This window comes from Lissotriton vulgaris, chromosome 1_1, assembly GCF_964263255.1.
Source record: "Lissotriton vulgaris chromosome 1_1, aLisVul1.2, whole genome shotgun sequence".
Taxonomy (NCBI): Eukaryota; Metazoa; Chordata; class Amphibia; order Caudata; family Salamandridae; genus Lissotriton; species Lissotriton vulgaris.
The window spans coordinates 617,424,564-617,446,474 of record NC_141685.1 but is presented as its reverse complement, the minus strand read 5'-3'; the positions used below and the strand labels follow the sequence as shown (position 1 = coordinate 617,446,474).

Here is a 21,911-nt window from a genome sequence, read left to right as displayed (position 1 = left end):
ATTATACTTTCTTTTTCAAAATACCTTTAATTTAAAAAAATGTTGGTGTACAAATACGGGCCGACAACCCAGTGGACCGGCCACGGAGCAGACTGGAACTATGCATAAGAGGAACGAAGTCGGTGATCATATATTTCATAAAGTGCAGCAGTGCAATAAAATCGTATCGAACTTTCTTACAGGGCGAGCATGATGCATGTCAGAAATTCAAGTTTTCAATAATATTAATTCATTATCCAAATGCTCACTCAGTGCCTATATTACACCAATTCATTGCTCCCAATCATAATTAGTACCCACCCTAAATCAGTTCATTGTCCCAACACATAATCAATATCTGTCTTACATCGCTTTCTTTTCTAAGCACATAATCAATATCCATCTTATCTACTTTCATTGTCCAAACCAGCATACATATCTCGGAGCATCAAGGTTTGAGCAATCAGGGTGAACAAGGAGTTTGAAAGTTTCATTTTGTATCGGCGCCATTTTGGGCGAGGTCAGGCAGGTCCCAGTATAGTCAGAATGTCTCCAATGACTCGTGGTTGGACCAGAACCTCTTTTGGCAGTTCAAAAAGTTTTTCGTAATGGGGTGACAGATTAGCAATATGAATCATCAGACAAAAAGTGGGGAGGGAGGCAACAATCTTTTCCTACGGGTCATTCTGGTGTTCCACCGGAACTGAACAAATCTGTATCTTTGCAGGATTTTAGTCATTTCCAAACTGAGGCTGGCGCCGGCAGGAGTGCGCCGACGTCTCGTGGCTCCATCGGAGGACGGAGCGGGGGGGCGCCTCGTGGAGAGGTCGGCCCCCCCGGCTCTTTTAGAATCTTCAAGGTCGAGGAGTACAGGGCGTGTGCCCGTCCCGGGCAAGGAAACCCGCTTTTTGATATGGACCCCTTCTTCAAGCAGGAGCGTTGGGGTGTCGCTGGAAGCCTCCACCTGGAGGGCGGTGGGGGAGGCTCGTTCGCGCCGCCTCCCCCTTCCAGCGACCCCGCGTCGTTCCTCGGCTCCAGCGCTTTGGTACAGCAGTGCCAGGCAAATGAAGATGGGGGGGGTCGGTGGCTGAGGCAAGACATCCCCCCCTTGTCATGTGGCGGGACTACCTGCAATTCAGGGGCTGCCGTGTGGCGGGACTACCTGTCACTCTCAGGCGTAGCCATGTGGCGGGGCTACCTGCAACTATCCCGGGCCGAGTGTTGTTGCAGCCATTATTGCGCAAAGAAGCGCCGCCGTCCTCGCCTTGGCTTCGGCCTTCGATGAGAGCCGGATCAGGCGAGAGAGGGGGGGGGTTGGTGGCTGAGGCAAGACATCCCCCCCCCGTGGCCTGCAGGGCAGCAGAAGAGGGGAAAAGGAGAGGTCATTACGATTTTTGGGCCGTCCGCCCCACAGCCTCCCCTTCCGACTGCGGCCAGCCGAGCCCTGCACGCATCGAGGCCTCGCCTTCCGGATGGGCGTAACCGCGGACCTGTTGCACTTCGGGAGCTTCCGGAATGGGGGTAGGTACCTATTGATTTGTATCTATTTCATGTGACCGTTATTTGGGCGTGGTGGGCAATGAGGCAGACATGTTTGGGGCAGGAGTAGGCAGCGGAACCTAGCTACCTCATGGCTGTCTTGCCGTCAAGTTTTTCGCCATTTTATATTTCTTATTACGAACTGTTTCTAATGTTTCTTATTTTTAGTGAAGTCGAAAGCTCATCAGGGGGTTACTGGCTTAGCCCGATTTCTTTTATTTTTCCTTCTTCTCCTTAGCGTGTTTCAAGCTAAAGTTTCTGTTAACAGGGTACGGTGATCACTTCATATTTTTATGCGTCCTTTTCATTAGGGGTACTCCTGGACGGACCAGGTGAGTTACCTCCAATAAATGGTCCGGGGTGGAACTAGATTATCAATCAAAGGGGAACACATGTTCCTTCATTAGGGTATCATCCTGGACGGACCAAATGATGTACCTCTAATTACTAGGGTAGCCTCCTGGACGGACCAGATGGGCTACCTCCAATAAATGGCCAATGAGTGGGGAGCATGTGTCCCTCCATTAGGGTAGCCTCCTGGGCGGACCAGGTGAGCTACCCCCAATAAATAGTCAATCAGTGGGGAGTGGTTAGGACTGACGAATCATAAAGGGGCATAACCTACCCTTTACTACTTGCAAAGACTAGACAGAATATTTCTATTCCACGTTGTTTGCAAACAGAAAATACCTCAAACAAACAATTCCTTGGACAACAATGTCCAGTCAATCAATCAATCAGTGGGGAGAAAAACAGGCATGACGGATTACAACGGGGACAAACGTCTGCATTACCTGCCCTTCGCTATCTGCAAAGGAAGACAGAATATTTCTATTCGTCTCTGTTTGTAGACAGGGAAGATCTCAAAGAGCAACAATCGATTATTAATCGATTTCAAACAATCAGTGGGGAGAAAGGTAGGCCTGACGAATCATAAAGGGGCATAACCTACCCTTCTCTATCTGCAAAGAGGGACGAACGTTCCTATTCACCGCTGTTTGCAAACAGAGAATGTCTCGTTCTCGAGAAGAGAACCAATATTTCAAGTAGCATCCAAAGCTAAATGAACCAATAACAACAATATCAGTATTCAAATACCGATTCCAATACAATCAATCAATCAATCAGATGGATAAAACCATCCTACCAATTAGGCGTAAAAACACCCTACTTAATCTTACCCGGACCGGACCATATGGACAGTTCTTCGTCTTCCCCCTCCAGCGCCCGATCGTTCTCTTACTCTATGCAGCATTCCTGTGGGATTCCAGTCAGGACAGTAGGTCACTAGGGAGAGGTCCTTTCAGAATCGGTGAAGTTCATTCAATCGGCAGCCGGACGAGGGCCCTCTCAAGGCAGGTATACTCCGATCATTTAGATGTTCACCTCTTCGTCTGGATCTCTCTTACCGGACCTTATGTCACTGATGGACCCCGCGTTGGGACGCCAATTGTGGAACAGGAGCCCATATTACTATCGATGCCCGGGCTGCTGGCGCAAGTCGCCTCTTTGTTCCCATTCTGAATAGTTACCAAATAAAGAGACGGGCGCTGGAAGCAGGAGTCACCAGAACAGGATTTATTACTCATGAGGAGAGCCTGTCATTTCGGACACGAAACACAGTGTCTTTCAGGAGGTGCTCTAACAAGTGAGCTGAGACATCGTCTTTTATACCTTACAAAACACTCTGCATTACAATCACGACATTGTGAAACAAGGAAAAGACATCCCCATAATCCTCGTGTCAATCCTACCCCACATATATTCACAAAAGAGACCCTTGACCTGCCGATAAGAGGAGAGGGTAATCACGCAGCTGAGTGTTCCGCCGATTTTTAGGATATGTGCGCCTGATCGTAGCCCAGGGGGTGGGGAGGCCAGGATCAATAGTGGGTCCTTTGAAGAGGAGTGACTCCATACAATAAGGGGCAGTAAACAGTATCTTCTAGCTTAGGCGATGACCTCGGACATGTGTGGACAGTCAATCGCGGAGGGAGGGTTTACTAACAGAGGGGTTATTCATGAAAGGAAGGGAGGTGCTGGTCAGGCGCGGCCGTGACTCCCAAGGACAGGGTTTTGCAGAAGAAGAAGGTTTATGACTTGCCCGTGTGAGGGAGAAGGGGAGGGGGGGGAGCCAGGGTGTGCACAGGGACAGAGTCGCACAGAGGGAGAGGTCTTATGACCCGTACATGAGAGAGCGGGGGCAGTCAGGTGCAGCTGGGGAGGGCTATGTCAGCTGGGGTGAAGGATGCCTCTTCAAGAGGAAAGGGGGGGTTTTGCGTGGATCAAGCAGGAGGGTTGCCTTTCAGGGCAGGGTCGCGCAGAGGGAGAGGGTTTCATGGTCTATGCATGTGAGAGAGGGGTTCAAATACGCGCAGAAGGGAAGCCGGTGATTCTAATGAGCGGGCAAAAGGCCAGGGTGCCTAAAATGGCTGTCATGTACATATGGGCACGGGCTTTTACTGGCGGAGTGATGCGGTCAATATTTTACGGTATTCATGGTGCTTACAGGGAGGGGAGTGGGAAAAGGCAAATGAACGCTGCTTATGTACATCAATTTTTGTAATTTTCCACAGTGGCCATAATGCAAGGGCGGGTGTGGTGGGAGTAGAGCTGTTCCCAAACATGAGAGGGGAAGATTTGCCGAAGCTGCCAGAAAACTCCGTCCTCTTTGGTGTGGCGGGACTCCTCAATGCGCGCTCTGACTTGCCCGCAGATATATAACAACAGGGTTCCTTTCGCTGTAGAAGAGAACGAGGAGACACAAGGGGGTACTGCAGGAAGGAGCTTTATTCCATGGACAACGGCATGACGCGTTTCGGCACAATGCCTTTATCAAATGCCATCTCTCACCCCCGTACTGTCAGCAGTCCATCAAACTCATCCCAGTCGTTCCGCCTTTAAATAGTCGTCCTGATTCGTCAGTTCTCATTACGCACAGACCTGTAGTTTTTGTAGAAAACCACAAGTCCCAGCATGCTCTGCCACTGCATGCAAGGTGGGTGAAGATGCACACGCTGGAGTAGTCCATGTGAATCAGGCTTTACACGGAGCGCTGTGTGGAGCTGCGGCAGACAGTGCACTAGAAACAAAGTTCTCCTCCTGAGTCCCCGTGACGCCACAAACCACACATAACCGCTCCTGGTAGTGACCATGAGAGGCTCTCATACAGTGACAGAGCCCCCTCCGTGAAGTCACGAACTGCTTGCAGCGGCCATAATGCAAGGGCGGGTGTGGTGGGAGTAGAGCTGTTCTCAAACATATATATATATAAATTTGTTTTTCAAATTCACCAGCGCTACTTCACTAAGCAACAGTAATCCACATCACCATGAAGAACAGATCCAGGCAAGTGTTGACTTTTTAAATATTTATTTGTAATCACCATTAGTGCAGAGATAAGGACGATCTATGCGTTTCGGCACTACACATTCGACTGGACCATAGAGTCCAGCTGTCTAGATCGCCATTTTTAAAGTGACAGGTGCTAATTACAGTCCCATGTTTATTTTTACATTTATGATCATTCTAGACTGCTTCTCACTACATTTGTTGGCGGTATTCTGTGTCCCCCATTTTTACTTTTGCTTTACAACTAAATGTAAAGTACATTAGCGATCTTTTACCAAGATTTTCTACACTGTCATACGCCAAGTGTATGCAACTATATCATTTCAACAGAAAAGTGCAAGTGCAGAGAAAATGCATTCAATAATGAGCCAAGAGCTATGTAAACAATACAATATGTAAACAATACAGTATGTAAACATTTTTGCTATGGGGAAGAAGGTGGGGGTTGTTGGAATAGCAGCATTGGTATTTATCAAAAAGGCCGATTCCTGGATAAGATTTTAGAATAGAGAGTGATATAATACATGTATATAGTACTCACAAGTCATGGTATATATGTAAAACAATCTAGAAAGATCAACAATGTAAATCTGTTACTAAGGTTGTATGGGAAGCTATGTACATCCAAGCTGGCATTGCAAACGTGATCTTACCCCTTAAGATACAAGATCAGTCAGGTAGTAGAGGTATTCTACTAGTAGATTGGAGCTAGACAAAAAGGAAGCATTTAGTTAATTCATGTAGTATAGAAGAGAAATAGATACAAAGATGGACATTGTTAGGTCCCTATATCTTACTGGCAAGGACTGAGCAATACCTCAAAGAAAAGGCAGGAGGTTCTTCTCTGTCTGTTTGCCTCTAGGCTGACAGGCGCAATGAATGCTCAGCCCCAGTAAAGCATAATATTGCATAAAATGGCCATCCAACATAGTTGTGGTAGAAAAACTCGATCATCAAAACTAACTATCATATCAAATATGATGGTGTAGCAGAGTAGCAGAGTTCCAGAAAAGGGCATCTCGGTTTTAGCCCTGATAATGGTTAAGTATAATACGACACAAAATGGGTAATTATCAGGTAAACAGATTGTAGTTTATGGTTTACAAGATAAACAGAGAAACAGATCCAAGACAACTGCAAACATTGTTACACAGAGAAGTATTAGAGTTGATAATACAGAGGTAGAGCTTTATGTAATTGGATAAAACAATTTTGAGAACAACATACGGAAAGAGTTACATTTGCGAATTGAAATCATCCATTAAGTCATTTTTTGATTATTTGGAGTCAGTCTATCCATCAGCATTCCTTAAGAGAGAGCTATTTCCCGATGTTGCCTACCCTTGAATCCATTGTAACTGCCTCAATAAGTAACCACTCTGTCTTTTTCAATGCTGACCACTGTGTTTAGACAGTCCACTAGTTTAAGTGGGCAATACAGGATAACTCCTTATTCCCATATTTAATTTCGAGAAACTACAAATTATGTACGCAGGCTTGATGGGGGGCAGGGGTATCAAAGATATATGCTATAGGGGTCATTTCACACGGGCATGGAAATCATACCAAAAAGTAGTATCTGCTTCAGGATTTTTTTTACCCACACAGCATGATTCACCTGCTAACTATGATAGGGCAAATACTCCTCTTGCAGATGCACTGGGAAGCGTGCATGGTCTACAAAGACATTGCAATATGCATTGGCTTAGGAATGTTCTCAATATCTGAGGGTTACCATAAAACCTCTCAGAAATAGCTAAATGGAGATGCAAAGTCATAACCACAGGGGCAGGAAGAACTACTGAATCAGTGTTGACTACAGGAGAGGCATTACCTCTTCTAGATGACACAACACCCTAAGTACTGGGGAGGGGAATCACCTAAGTCCATAACTGATTTATTTGTCTGGAATGGTCAACAAACGCTATTGCTACCTTTGCTTTCATATATTGAAAGGATTACAACAGGATCTGCATGGGATCCATACTAGTATTAGAATGTATAGGCTCTACAATCTTTCAAGCTTGGCCACAATAGACAAGTGTTCCAGAAAGACAGCTACCTGATGAATGAATAACCCATCATGCCAAGGCCAGGCACAACTCAAAGTACAAAATGCATAAGGGAATAGAAAGGGAAGGTGTCAAAACACTGGACCCAATAAATGTACTGGCAGTCAGGCCATCCCCCTTCGTCCAGGTGGAGGTCCAGACTGCCAAACTTATAAATGTCCTATGGGCCGGCCGGCATTTAGGCAGTTCCATCAAAACTGATGGGCCCCTACAGTAAATTAAAATAAACATATTTTCAAAAACAAAAGCACAAAGAAGGGTTTTAAAAATAAAACAAAATCTCCCAAGGCGGGGGGTGCATTTTGTAGTTATTTCTGCCACCTTCCGTCACGGCTGTCCTAGCTGTGATGGGCAGTGAATACAGACTTGTATGTTACCTATCTAAATTAGTGGGGTGGACTTTCAGGTCCACCTGTGATGTCCCTTACTCCGTCAAGCCATCGGATGGGTCTAACCATGGCGGAGATGGAGTAGTCTCCACCATGGTTACAATAGAGGTCTGCCCACTTTAAAATCTGGTGGGCAGACCATTATGTTGGTGGGAAGGGTACCCCCTTTCCGCCAACAGATAAATCAGTCCATCTCCAACCATATGACTGGCCACAACCTCTCTGATATGCTTGTATGTAGACCACTAGATTGAAAACAAAAGAACAGAAATATTAACACTGAATTGCAAAAATAACCCTGTTACCACTGGGAGTGGGAGTGTATTTACTAAAGGAGGCGTGGCCTGAGTTCTGACTTGGAACCTCTGAAAGGGAGGTATCTGTGCCCATGATCTTGCTGTCAGCAGGTACTTGCGTGAGCAGAACAGAGACACTCCAAGAAGACTGAGCTCATCCATTTGCCACACCATCCGGCTGGGCAGCTGATAAGTTTGACAATGCCCTGCACCCTGGATCTGAAATTCACAGCCCTGATGTTGGTATCTGACGCTCTCCAACCTGATAATATCTTCAACAACTAACACTCTGGAAATGTGAAAGGAATAGTGGGTACTCCCCTGGGTACAGGATCAAGATGTGACATAAGGATCCTACATTAGTCAAAAACCACAATCACTAGGAAACCAAATAAATATCAAACCTGCAGCAAAATCTGGATTTTTTAATTGTGTGACCTATACTCTTTACTTTAACATCCCCATTCCTGTATCAATTGTTAACTGAATGCCTCCTATAAAAACTGAGTACTAAGGACTTTAGTTTCTCAAAGGGACACACACCTAACACACTATTAATGGCACTCTACATGTGAGCATAGTGTAATCCTATTGATCACTGAATTCACTGCTCACTTGGACAAGGTGTTGGTTCTACTAAATTCAGAAAAGGAATTGGGAGGCTTGCAGCCCTACCATAATTTAACGCAATAGAGGTCCTCAGTAGGTTTCTAAAGTGAACACCGCCAATGGATCTTCATGACACTTGATGCAACAATCGTTTCAGTATCAAACTGCATTTCACTTTCTTTAAGCAACTGTCTCAGGGTTTGGTCAATTGTAGCCTCAACACCCCATGACATTATCACAGAAGTTCTCCAGCTTTTGACTATTCCTCTCACTGAAAGCACACACACACAACTTTTATAATTTTACTTTATCCAAGAAACAGATGACCACAATGTACACCTAGGTGGGACAAACGATTGGGGTTGGGGACTGAGTGGCTAGTCAAGTTAAATATTTAGAGTTGACTGGTTAATGTGCAACTGGGCATGATGATAGGTGGGGAACAATGTGACATGGTAGAGTACTGGGTGGTAAACGTAGGTGGGTTGATGGGTCTGAGAGGTGAATAGTGTGGCAGGATGAGCTGAGATGGGGGATACAATGGGCAGCATGATGTCTGATCAGATATTCCGGGCTAGAGGTTTGAACAGGGTGGTGGAGAAGGTGACAGACAGATTTGTATGTTAAATATTGCTGTAAATTAAGTGTAGATACTTCATTAAATGTAGAACAAAAGAAAAATGCTACATCACTATTACTTTTTATTACTTTAATTTAGATATGTTAAAATACAACTATTTTTCAGACGTATAAGTAAAAAAGTTAATTCCCCAAAAAGAGCAAAATATATTTCTAAGATGCTTTGCTAACTACGAGAATAGATGAATAGCACCAATTATAATTGCTAAGTAATTTATTTGTTTAACATTTTTTTGTTTTATTCTGTACAGTTAAAACTGTCTGTTAAAATATTTTCAAATTAACTTATAGATATGTGCTATTTTATACACATATTTTTAACATATTAAATGTACTTATACTTTAACAATTTAAAACTATTAAAATTATTTAATTTAATTAAACATTATTTCCCATGGGATTTTATTTAAAGTCCCTGCCTCCCTAATTTTCAATGGAAGGATTTTCAGAACCAGTGGTTGGACATGTGTGCGTGGCTCAAGCCGTACACCTACTTTAGCAGTAGTAACTTATGTTCATACGTTTTGCAGCACTACCTTTTCAGGGAGGAGACATGTCAATCACACCTTTTGAGTGACTTTACTCTCAGATTATGTGAATAACCAAAAAGTAGTAAACATATTCAAAAGTGTAAATTACTCACAAGTGCAAATTACATTTCTGAATCTGCACCACAATTTTCTTAGGCAATGAAATTACCACAATGTCCCTTTGCCTCATCACCACCCAGCTGATAGATAAGAACTGTGCGAGGGGAGTAGGACTAAGCGTAAAGAAAATTATTCGTAAGGAATTGAGACATTATCTTTATACGTATGTCTGGCAAGTAGCTGTTTATAAACTACATAATTGCTTATATCTCATGGCAGACTTGCTAAATCCTTTGAAGCAGCATTTGTGGCAGAAAGGTCATTAGTAGTTCTACAAACATGCAGAACATTGTCACAATGTACAATCTTAACGCCGAAGTCACAAAAATTAAAATACTCACATTCTTTTCAATTCTGCTCCAAATGAGACAGGGCAATGCTGAAGTAAAATGTAAAATTTTATTTGATTTTTATTTAAATCCACATAAATGTAATACAACATGATATATAATAAAAACTGGAATATTTTATATTATAAATAAGTATCTTTGGGAGAAATAAAGCTAATTTGTTTCAACATACTACCACAAAAGTTTCTTGTACAATTCTGTATATGTTTATAATGGCACCCATGCAGTCTCAAGGCTACATGACATGGAGAAAATAATAAAGTACATTTGAATCAGGCATCTTTGGGTCTATGAACGTATGAACAAGCTGACAAGCAAACAAACCAAAAATACTATTATTCGCACATATCATCATATATGGAACATTGTGAGGAGTACCTGTTATATGGGTTGTAGGTGTGTGTGGAAATCAAATTCGTTTTACATCTTTCCTTTTGATTATGGCAGGCAGTACATTTATTGGCATATCTAGCTGTGACTTGTCACTTTTGCTTGTATAATTATCAGTAGCATTGGTAATTCGGTGGAAGGGATTAGATCAAGGTGTATTGGTTAAACAGAGTCATGATGGAGTTGTTGTTTTTTACTTCTTCATGTGTTATCCAGGAAGCCAGGGTATACTGAATTTTTATGGACATGTTCTCATAGACCTCATGAAACTAGACCAGACTGAGTCTACTTCGAGAGTGATAATAAAGAGGAGGCGCTAGGGTCGAGTCTGAGTTTGGGGTAGAAATGGACAGTGACAGTTTGCAAGCAGCAGTAAGAAGAGATCCTTGCTAACTCAAACTATTATTACTTCCTCAACCTTATTGTGGGGTAACCTATGTGTGTTTTATAGCGGCATTTATTTATATGATAGTGGAGCATGGATAACATCGCAGGGGGATAGCAGTAGCCTGGTCATGATTACTGTGAACTTAACAAAAGCCATCTTGAAGCCATCCATCTTTACATGAGCTTTAGGTGGATACTTAAAAATAGCAGATCTGCTGTGGGGCCTGTTGTTAGGCAGTACAGCTTTGTACTAGCCGTTTACAGGTATGAATAAAGAGAATGGATGGTGTTCAGGAGTGGGAGTGTGCACATTTTAAAGAGGAATGGTAATAGAAAAAAAATAGCTGTATTCCAGTAATTTTCCGCAATGGATTGGAATGAGATGGCTTTAAGTTTTACCTCTTGAGTGTTTTCTTTCAGACAGTTGTGAAGCCATACTATGGCTTGGAAAAAGGCACCCCCAACTCTGCGTCTTCAACAATATTGCCGTAGGGCTGCATTTTTATAATGCTGAGTGCAGGGCAAGTAGCAGCAAAATGGACAATTGTTTAAATGCATATTATTCTGAATGTTATCCAATACAAAGGTCCAGAATTCCTTTGTTCTATGGGCCAGTCTAACAAGAATTACATTGGAGTCAAAGTGCTTCATGAATCACGTGCAAAATATGTCTTCATATTTTGTAAATTGCAAGAAGGCTGGACGGGGACCTTCTGATGAATAAGGTCTCAGCGTCTGTGGATGATTTATTACTGGTAGAAATATGCCTTGCCAGTGGTCTCGTTTGAAATGCAAAATAATGCTGTACCTTAACTCATACTGCAGGATTTAGACATGGAAGAGTGATTTGGATGTAAGACCTAGATTATCCCCATGAATATGTTTCTTTCCTACTAAGTGCTTAAAACATGTCCACACACCAACTACAACAATAATCTTTGTTCCAGGGATGATTCCTGTATTCTTGGGGTACTTCAGAGAATGTCAGCCCTTTTGTTTTTTAACCCATGAAGGGTGGGCAGTGCTATTATTTACAAAATGAGGCAAAAGTAGACCCTATCTTGCAGATCGAGTCCTCCTCAAAGGTAAAGCCAATGAAAGGGCAAGTTGCACTAGGCTAAGAGCGGTCAGAGATCCAGGCATTGCTCTCTAATACTTTCAACTCTACTGGTATTTTTACTGCAACAGTGAAGGCTAGCATAAGCATGAGGCTTGGCCACAGATGGGAAGACTGCTGCTATTCCTCTGTGAAAGGAGTTCAAGACAAGGATCAAAAAAGGGCCAAAGCAATACCTTTTACAAGGAGGAATGAAAAGTAGGGTAATGTTCTTGTGTTCAAATCTTTCCTTAATGTCAGTGTGTCTGGAACTATAATAGTATGAAGCTTGCTGCTATTTTCAATGATCAATTGATCACATTGTGAGCTTCTTTCCTGTATAAAACTAATTCGGGAGCACAAGGATGAACATATTTCCTGCCCTTGCCAAAGGGACAGAAACTTTTATCCGACACATCACTATCCAAATGTAGAGCTAGCAGTGTGCATTTGTACCAGGAAATTTGGTATCTGAAATATATTTACACATGAAGGAAAGGAGAAGATAGGTTAAAGGTCATATGGTCACACTCCCAAACCTGCCAGTGAACATCTGTTTTGCATGGAGTGTCTCCCCATGCTCAAGCAAAAATGTGTTCTGAGGACACTTAATTGGAGTTAATCATGACACGAGAGATCATTATAAGAAGGTTTCACTGGGGTAATGCAATTCACATGGACTGCGGCAAATTATGCTAAAATCCATTAATTGTACAAGTGCACTTCCCCTTTATGTTCAGTTTGCTTATTAGTTGCAAAAACGCTATTTCCCTTTTTTGAGGGTGCACCAACCCAATTGCCTGCAGAGCCAATGCTTGCTGAAGAATCAGTACATCGCCTGCAGAGCCAATGTTTGCTGAAGAATCGGTACATCATACAAAGTCTGTAGAATAAAAGCCAAAAAATATTCAGGGGCAAGAAGAAGATCTCTACCCTACCAAACCTTTGCCCACTTTAGAATATATTTGTTTGTTTATTGCAGATGCTCCACAATCAACAACATTAACCACATGGCTGCTGGGCGTTTTCCCCCCCCCTGTGCTGGAAAATGCCATTTTAGTGGCACCATGACGAGCTCAGCTCGTCATCAGCACACGACACCCGTGGGTAATGACGAGCTGAGCTCGTCCTCAGCATCGAAAGGGTTAACATTCAGAACAAGATTTCAGTCTTTATTAAGATCATGAGTTGAAAATGCCCAAGTTTCACTGCTACATAATTGTAAAGTTGCCATGCTTCAGAGAAGGGATTCACAGAGCATACGCCACCAAGAAGTCTGCATTCAAGGAACGACTGGACAACAACGCACACAACAGCAAGTAACTCTTCAACATCGTCAAAGAGCTCTCCAACCCCAACGCCGGAACCAACGACATCACCCTTCACAAGACCTCTGCAACTCTCTGGCCTCCTACTTCCACAACAAAATCGCGGACATACACAACAGCTTCAGCACCCAACCGACGCACGCCACGACTGAACCAGCGCCCCCACCACCACCCTCCGCGCCTGGACCCCGATCAGCACCGAAGTCCCCATCCGCACGATGAACTCCATCCACTCCGGATCTCCGACAGACCCCTGCCCTCACCACGTCTTCAACAAGGCAGACGCCGTCATCGCACCCCACCTGCGGGACATCATCAACTCCTCCTTCGACACCGCGACCTTCCAGGAGAGCTGCAAGCACGCCGAACTCAGCGCTCTACTAAAGAAGACATCAGCTGACCCCACCGACCTCAAGAACTACCGCCCCATCTCGCTGCTCCTGTTTCCCGCAAAAGTCATCGAGAAGACCGTCAACAAGCAGCTGGCTGCCTTCCTCGAGACGAACGGATCCCTCGACCTCTCGCAGTCTGGCTTCCGGGCCAACCACAGCACCGAGACCGCCCTGATCGCAGCCACCGACGACACCTGAGCCCTGCTCGACAACGGAGAAACAGCGGCCCTCATCCTCCTAGACCTCTCCGCGGCCTTCGACACTGTCTGCCACCGCACCCTAGTGCAGAGCCTCAGCAACGTCGGAATCCAGGAGAAGGCACTGGAATGGATCATCTCGTTCCTCGCCGGAAGGACACAGAGAGTCCGCCTCGCCCCGTTCAGATCAGAAGCCACCGAAGTCATCTGCGGCGTTCCTCAAGGCTCCTCGCTCAGCCCAACCCTCTTCAACGTCTACATGAGCCCCCTTGCGGCCATCGCATGCCAACACAACCTCAACATCATCTCCTAAGCCGACAACACCCAGCTGATCCTCTCCCTCACCAACGACCCCGCAACCGCCAGAGCCAACCTGCACGAAGGGATGACAGAAGTAGCCAAGTGGATGATGAACATCCGCCTGAAACTGAACTCAGACAAGACGGAAGTCCTCATCCTGGGATCCTCACCCTCCGCCTGGGACGACTCCTGGTGGCCCCCCGCCCTGGGCAGCGCACCCAAACCAACAGACCACACACGCAGCCTGGGCTTCATCCTGGACTCCTCCCGCTCCATGTCCAGACAAGTCAACGCCGTCGCCTCGTCGTGCTTCAACATCCTGCGCATGCTACGTAAGATCTTCCGGTGGATCCCCACTGAGACAAGGAAGACGGTCACCCAGGCCCTCGTCACCAGCCGTCTGGACTACGGCAACTCCCTCTACGCCGGAACCACCACCAAACTCCAGAAGAGACTCCAGCGGATCCAGAACGCCTCAGCACGACTCATCCTGTACATCCCCCGTCGCAGCCACATCTCCCGACACCTGAGAGATCTGCACTGGCTCCCGGTCAACAAGAGAATCACCTTCCGTCTCCTCACCCACGCACACAAAGCCCTGCACAACCAAGGACCAGCATACCTCAACAGCCGCCTCAACTTCTACGCTCCCACACGACCAGCCGCGCCCTCGCCGCCGTCCCCCGGATCCGAAGACCCACCACAGGAGGAAGATCCTTCTCCTACCTGGCCGCCAAGACTTGGAACACCCTCCCGACCCACCTCCGCCTTACCCAGGACCACCTTGCCTTCAGGAAACAGCTCAAGACCTGGCTGTTCGAGCAGTAGCGGACCCCCCCTCCCCTAGCGCCTTGAGACCCTCCAGGTGAGTAGTGCGCTATATAAATGCATTGATTGATTGATTGACAGAGCAGACTTTCAGTTACTGGTTATGCTTCAAAAGCTACGACCATTGACTACATTCTTGTAGATGTGGGCTCCTGGGCACGTCTTAAAAAGTTTACAGTAGTACCTAGGGTCGATAGCGACCACAATTTAGCGCACACTTTGGGGAACCATTCACGAACTGAAGATGCTGTGTCTACACCCCCTCCTAATCTTATACAGACATCGGGAGGTAGGCGAGTTAGGTGGGAGAAGGTCGCACAAGCCCCGGATAAGGTAGCGGAGATCTATAATCATGTAGCAGGGGCACTAGAGGCTGTTAGTAAGCTTGGGGAATGTAAATCTGAATCCTCTCACTTCTTGGCTCTACAGGCCACCCATACCTCGTTATTTAACCTATTAGCTGACTTCTTTGTAACATCCCTTAGTGCAAGGGGAAGCCAGTTATGCATTCCCACTGGTCTAAACACAGATGTAGGGAGGCTAAATCCTCCTTGATTAAGGAGGTGAAACATGGCACTATGATGTCTATCAGAAACCGTCGTCTCGCCTACAAAAGACTAATATGTGCGGCCAAGGCAGAATGGGAAGCCGATAACTGGGAGAAAATTAGAGTAGCCCTAGAGGCCCGCGACTTTAGGTTATTTTGGAACTTGGTCCATGGTGGCTCGGCCACTGGCACCTCCGCCATCGCTCCTAATCTCAGCGAGGAGTTGTGGCTTGCCCACTTTAAGCCCCTCTACGCATTAGACCCCCCGAAGGTACTGGCATCCCTCAGTGTGGCCGTAACAATATTTGATCCACCTGTCATGTGGGGTAGGGCCTTTGATGGCTATTCCATCACGATCACGGAAATTAAGGCAGCAATCAGGAGTCTGACACCAGGAAAGGCCCCTGGGTTGGATAAAATCCCTGGGGACCTGTATCAGACTGAGGATGAGGTATGGGCACCCTATATCTGCAATTGTTTTAATGCCATCATGAAGGGTATGGATATTCCGCCTACTTGGTTAGGTGCTGAAATTATACCCATATTTAAGAAGGGTTCTCCCCTGGACCCAGTCAACTACCGGCCGATAAGTCTCATTGACATCATCCAGAAGCTTTTCGCCAGAGTCCTCCTGACTAGGTTGCAGTGTTGGATGGACGACAACAACGTTCTGTCCTCTCTGCAGGCCGGGTTCAGGGCGGGGGTGTCGATGATAGTCCAGCTTTTTAGACTCCAGCTGGTCTATTGGAAGACTGTTATCCTGGGGGGCGGCAGTTTGTACCTGATATTTGTGGACCTTCGGTCGGCTTTCGACCTGGTCCAGAGGGACAAGCTTTGGGCCATCCTAACCGAGATGGGCGCACCGGCTTATCTGTGCGAGCTCTTTAAGCGTCTGCATACAGGCACGTATGCAAGGGTGAGGTTCGGGAAGGGGGGGCATTGACTTCCCCTTTCCCAGTTGAAAAGAGAGTTAGGCAAGGTTGCGTACTTGTGCCCACGCTCTTTTCCTTATTCCTCAATGGCCTTATTGCCCACCTATTGGGGGTGAACAACTTGGACTCCCCCACACTAGCTGGCAGGAACATTCCTGGGCTAATGTTCGCTGACGATACCCTCCTACTGTCTAAAACACTGGGGGGTATCCAGCGCACATTGGAAGCATTTTCCAGCTTTTGTAAATTAAGGAACTTGGAAATCAACTTCGCCAAAACAAAATATATGGTGTATAACTCGCTAAATTCCAACTGCCCTCACCCACACCTGGAGGAAATGGCCCTTGATAGAGTCTCAACTTTCAAATATTTGGGGGTCGCCCTTAATGACAAAATGAACTGGGGTCCACAGATTGCTAAAGCCAATCTGAAACTTGCCCAGTCATCAGGTGAGATCTTAAAAGCCCATAGCGAATCCCCCCTTAAAGTTACGGGACCCCCACTAGAAATTTACAAGGTGCAGGCTAGAAGTGGTGCACTCTATGGAGCAGAACTCTGGAGCCATGCAACCATGACCCCTCTTTCCCTCACCAAGAATAGTTTTATTAGACGCCTTTTGCGCCTCCCACAGATCACTCCCCACGTTCCCCTGAGGTTGGACTTAGGTTTGGCGCCAATGCATGAGGTTGTCTCAAATCGTCCCCTGCTATATTGGAGACGGCTTTGGGCGACCCCGGAACTTAAGAGTTATAGTGAAGATTTGCGGGACTTGCTAGCCAGAGGGGGCGTGGGTAGGATCCCATGGCTGAAGTACATCCATAGCCGTGTGCAGAATTTGGGCAGGGGGGACCTGTGGTCCCTCCCTGAGGAGGCCTGTGCTTTGCTTTCTAGAAAAGCCCTGAGCATTGTGCTGAAAGAACATGACAGGGCTCTTCTATTATCTAACCCGTCCTTGGGCAGGCTCACCAACACCTTTCTTGAGATTAAGTCCCTCCCTTCACTTGAAAGATTCTTAGACCAAATCCAGCCACCTTTGGCTAAAAAACTCTACCTTCAGTTTAGGCACGGCACACTACCTTTAAGGGAAACCACCAACAAGTGGTTAAAAACTCTAACTCCTGCAAGTTCTTGCCCAGGATGCGAGGCCAGCAGAGAGACAGATCTTCACGTTCTGCTCTTCTGCCCCTCTTACTCTAGGGCAAGACCAAATGGTTACTTCAGTGTTGTCGGTCTAGAGGCCTAAGGGATTATAGAGAGGCCTTTAGATTCTTTAAATCAGACACATCCTTTATGTTCGTTCTCGCCACTTCAAAATTTCTTTTGTCAATGTGGTTTAGAAGGTGTGCAATATTAAAGGGTCTAAATGAGTGATAACATGGGTGGCCCCCCTTTATCTACTTTGCTTGGAAGGTTAGACTGTAATTTGCCTACTGTTAGTGACACCAATGCTTGCTCATGAATTCAGCACTTTGCTTTTAGAATGTCTTTTATTAATTTTAAAATTATCAACTTATTTGCATATAGTATTGTTGTTGTATATGATGTGATATCCATGTCTTTTATATGGTTTTTAACCGATAATAAAAGCTTTTGACTGACTGCTTCAAAAGCTTCATACCTCTAAGATGGGACCAAATATTCTGCCTCCCTAACTATGAATCCATTAAAATACTTCTATTGTATTTCTACCTGTTGAGGTATCAATAACACTGAGTGGTTTGTCCATACCTTACCACAGTACACTATATGGCATATTGTTAAAATGGAGGACCGCACCATGGCGGGGTGTGTGCAAAGAAAAATGTAATTTGGCTATGTAACATGAATGGACCTGAGGGAAGGAGTTGTGTTTTTTCTGTTATTGTTTATATTGACTGCTGTATTAAGCAGCTCCAGTGGAAAAATCCAGAAATAAAGATGTTAAAAAATATATATTAGTTAAAATCCTGTAAATCGTTTTGAAATTCATCTTATTACATAATTGAATTTGAAAGGAAGGGGAATGGAGAATACATGTTATTTTACGCTATGGTATAATATGCTAGGTTACATTTTAGAGCTCACATATTCCATAGGTCTCCTGGTTCTACAGAATGTAAGCACATGATGTAAGGGGGAGGCGGCATCAGGGTAGGGAGAAAAAACCTGACAAAAGTGCTAGGTCTTAAGAAACCATCTAGAAAAGACCTGTAGAAGAATTCTATAAGGCACCATACACACAGTTATAACTAGGAACCTCAGTTGATACTACAATGAGAACTACATTTGCAACCTTATTGGGAATTTGAATATCAGGAAGCTCTAAGAAAATTCCATCATATAAGGGTTAAACTCAGTGCAGGGACTCTGAATAACAGATGGGTCAGAAGTGCAAGGAGGATAGCATCCTTTTACAATGAACAGCGTCCCCATAAAAAGCAGCAGATTGGAATAGAAGGAGGAGGAGAAGGATAGGCACTTAGAAAGGGCAGAAGGGGAGTTGCATAAAAATATGTCCCTTAATCGCAAGATTAAACTGAATAATGGCAGCATGGCAGGAGCAAACGATTTTTACACAGGGTAATATTCTACTTTTGAAGTTGTTTTGTATGAATGAGTAAAGGGGAGCATGAGGCTTTCTGCCGTTCCATGTTGAGATAAAATAGATTCCTTCTCAGTTCGAATAGCCAGCGTTCTTGCGAGAATCTGACTGCATTTCTCAAATACTTTCCCCAACATGCCGTCCAATAAAGCTCTATTATTTAGGTATTTAGAAACAATGTTCATTTGTCAACTCAGGCTGCCAGAGGAATCGTAACAAGGTGGTTGTACTATATGGTTTCACTGACAGAATCTACACACTGTGGAGTATATTTACAATGAATTGGCGGAGCGCAGGGCCGCAAGTCATTCTGCAGCGCTGCCCTATGCCAATTAGAATGGACAGGAATGCACCGTATTTACAAGATACGTGCAATCCTGTCCTTTGAGCCAGCATAAAATTAGCAGCCGTGCGCCAGCACAGGCGCCCTTGCATGGATGTCTGTATTGTTGACAGGATTGTTTTTGTGCAGAAAGGGATACCTTCCCGCTCAAAACAATCATGAGAGATGTTTTCCTCGTTCCATGTGTGCTGCAGAAAGCAGAAACACCTGAAAAGAGGGAAAAAAATGAGAAATGTAGACATTTCTGCACGTTTCGCCTGCTCTAGGGAGGCACAAAGCTTTGGTGCTGCCCCTGTTTATGAGATATTGTAAATCAGTGGCAGCATCAAAGTCCGTGGGTGTTGCGTGGGAACCCCCATAGCAACACCCATGGAATGCCTCTATGACGAAGAGTAAGGCAAGGCAGCGGCTTGTGCTGTTTGACATACTCCATATCCTCACGCAGGGTGGCTTTACTTGGTCATATATATATGGCTGAGCCCTGTGCGCCGCAGGAACATCACAAAAAGTGACGTCCCAATGGCACACTGGGCTTGAGAAAAGCCCCTCAGTATATAGGTGAAGCAATGAGGCTGGCTAGTATGTACTTGACTTAACCCACTCCATGATGCCTGCTGCAATACGGGGACACTATTACATGTGTGTGAGCTTTGTAGGCACTGCTGACTTGTGCATGGCCCAACTGTGAGTATCTTTCACCTTCAACTCTTCAGTTCATCATGTTCCAGCAAAGCATGTAGATTTAAATGTAGTGTGCTTGAGTCTGGAATGCGAAGGCAGTTGAAGTGAGGCCAGCAATAGGGAAGCTCCAATTTCTTACTTGACAGATCTTGAAGTCTGGTGTCTCCAATAACAACTAACCTGGAAGAAAAAGACAAAGGGATAAATAACATGTCATTGAAGGGCCAAGAAAGAGGGTCATCTCTCCAAGTTGGTGAGTGGATGAAACTGAGATGAGGCAGATTTCAAAAAGTGGGGCCCTGTGCCACAATGACCTAAACATGAACACTTCAAACTTATGACCTCTTGCTGTCAGAATGCTTTGCTGTTTATATTCTGTTTAGAACTTGCTACTGACAGCTTTAGCTGGTGGACTGATATTTTGTGAGTGGGCTTTGTTTCTACCCCAGAAGAGTTTCACTCTCTCAAGTCGCACTCTTGCCTGTTTAGATGTATCATTTCACTACAAAGCAAACTATTTTATATCTTCATAGTATACACAATGTTCATGTAGTCAAGTTTTTACCTCATGCATTTACTCATTGCACAAATTAAAGGACATTTTATTTGTTTCTACTGCAACATCCTTTTATTAGTATTTTCTTTTGACAGGGCTCGACTGTGAGCCTCTGTCAGATATTGAATTCTGTATGTAGGAACGGATGTCTCTTCCAATCTGTTTAGTTTAGCACAGATTTTATATAATCTCTCCTAATCCCTAGTAGGTGCAGCATAAGCAGCAAGTAGTTCTCCGGAGGAATGCAAGTTACATTCATGCAGTACCAAATTATTTAAAATCAAATCGAGAAAACATCACAAAAAAACTAGAAAACCATGAATGAATACAATAGTTGTGCAAGTAGGAAAACCACTTTAGTCAGGTCAAAGTAGATGCACACTAAAAAATAAGCTATGCTCACCCTATGTTAGCTTGTGTAGGAGAGTAGGGTCTGCTTCCTATGGTTACCCCCACTTTTTGCTGTGATTCTCTGGTTTTTCGACTTTAGTGTCGCTGTGGACCTGCTAATCAGGCCCACAGCCCAGCTGTTCTCTCTCTAAATTGATACCATGGACTTTAGGTACATACCAGATTGGTTACTGGGTCACCCTTGTGAGCCCCTGTATAGTGTACCATAGGTACCCGCGGCATAGGCGCACCCTAGGCCTACCAGGGGCTGCAGCATGTTTTGTGCCACCCCTGGTTTGACTTCCAAACTGACACCACAGGACTGTTCACACAGCCTGGGTAAGGTTGTGTAATCACCCCTTACTTAGATATCGTATACCTATATCTACATATACATATAAACCCATATACACCTATAAGTCACTCCTATAGCAGGCCTTAACAATCCTGGAGGCAGAGTGCTTGGTTTTATGTGAGAGGGTGCCCTAGCATGAGCTGAGCCCCTCTGCAGCTTTCGGAACCATTTCCTTATAGCTATTCTAGGACATAGCCATACCATATACTCTTAAGTGCATTATAATCCTTGCGGTTAATGCTAACTTTGGTTTGACTTTATCAAAACATGTTGTGTAAGGTGTGAAACACTTTGGAATACTACCCTCCCGCCAGTTCTGGCAGCAGGGGTAGCATTCCACCCTTCTAGAGGGCGAAGACATGTAGTTACTGGTTTACCCGGTTAAAGTTAAACAGAGCCTCAGCATCACAAAATGGATGCTACTGCCACAGACACAAGTCTGACCTTTTGTTGCTGGATGAAACTCCGGCAGGGGAGGCCAGGACAATAGGTTTCCTGTCCAAGGAGGTGCTGCCACCTCCCCAGACAGGCTTAAGTGTATTGGGACAGGGAGGGCTGCATTCAGTAAATGTTTTCCAGACACTGCCTGGGGCACACAAGGTGCTCCATGCATTTCGCAGTTCAAACCGGTTACTGGGGCACTCTTCCCCAGCTCTGGCGTGAAACGGGACAATGGGAAAGGGGTGTAACCATCCCCTTCCCAGGTCCACCCATAGGAGGGACCTTAAAGGTAG

The 21,911-nt window shown here is 45.1% G+C and overlaps 1 protein-coding gene across 2 annotated transcripts in view; it reads right to left on the bottom strand.

Moving 5' to 3' along the window:
* Nucleotides 1–9,909: 9,909 nt before the first annotated feature.
* Nucleotides 9,910–21,911, bottom strand: part of DNAJB4 (DnaJ heat shock protein family (Hsp40) member B4) — a 261,275-nt gene continuing 249,273 nt past the window's right edge. The window contains exons 4-5 of one of the 2 annotated variants that reach the window (XR_015308304.1): nt 12,898–20,056; nt 9,910–12,761 (exon numbers count right to left, since the gene is read on the bottom strand). The gene's annotated coding sequence lies outside the window, so the exon portion shown is untranslated. Of the gene's footprint in view, nt 20,057–21,911 lie in introns of both variants that reach the window. The other variant, XM_086954216.1, reaches the window with a different exon arrangement.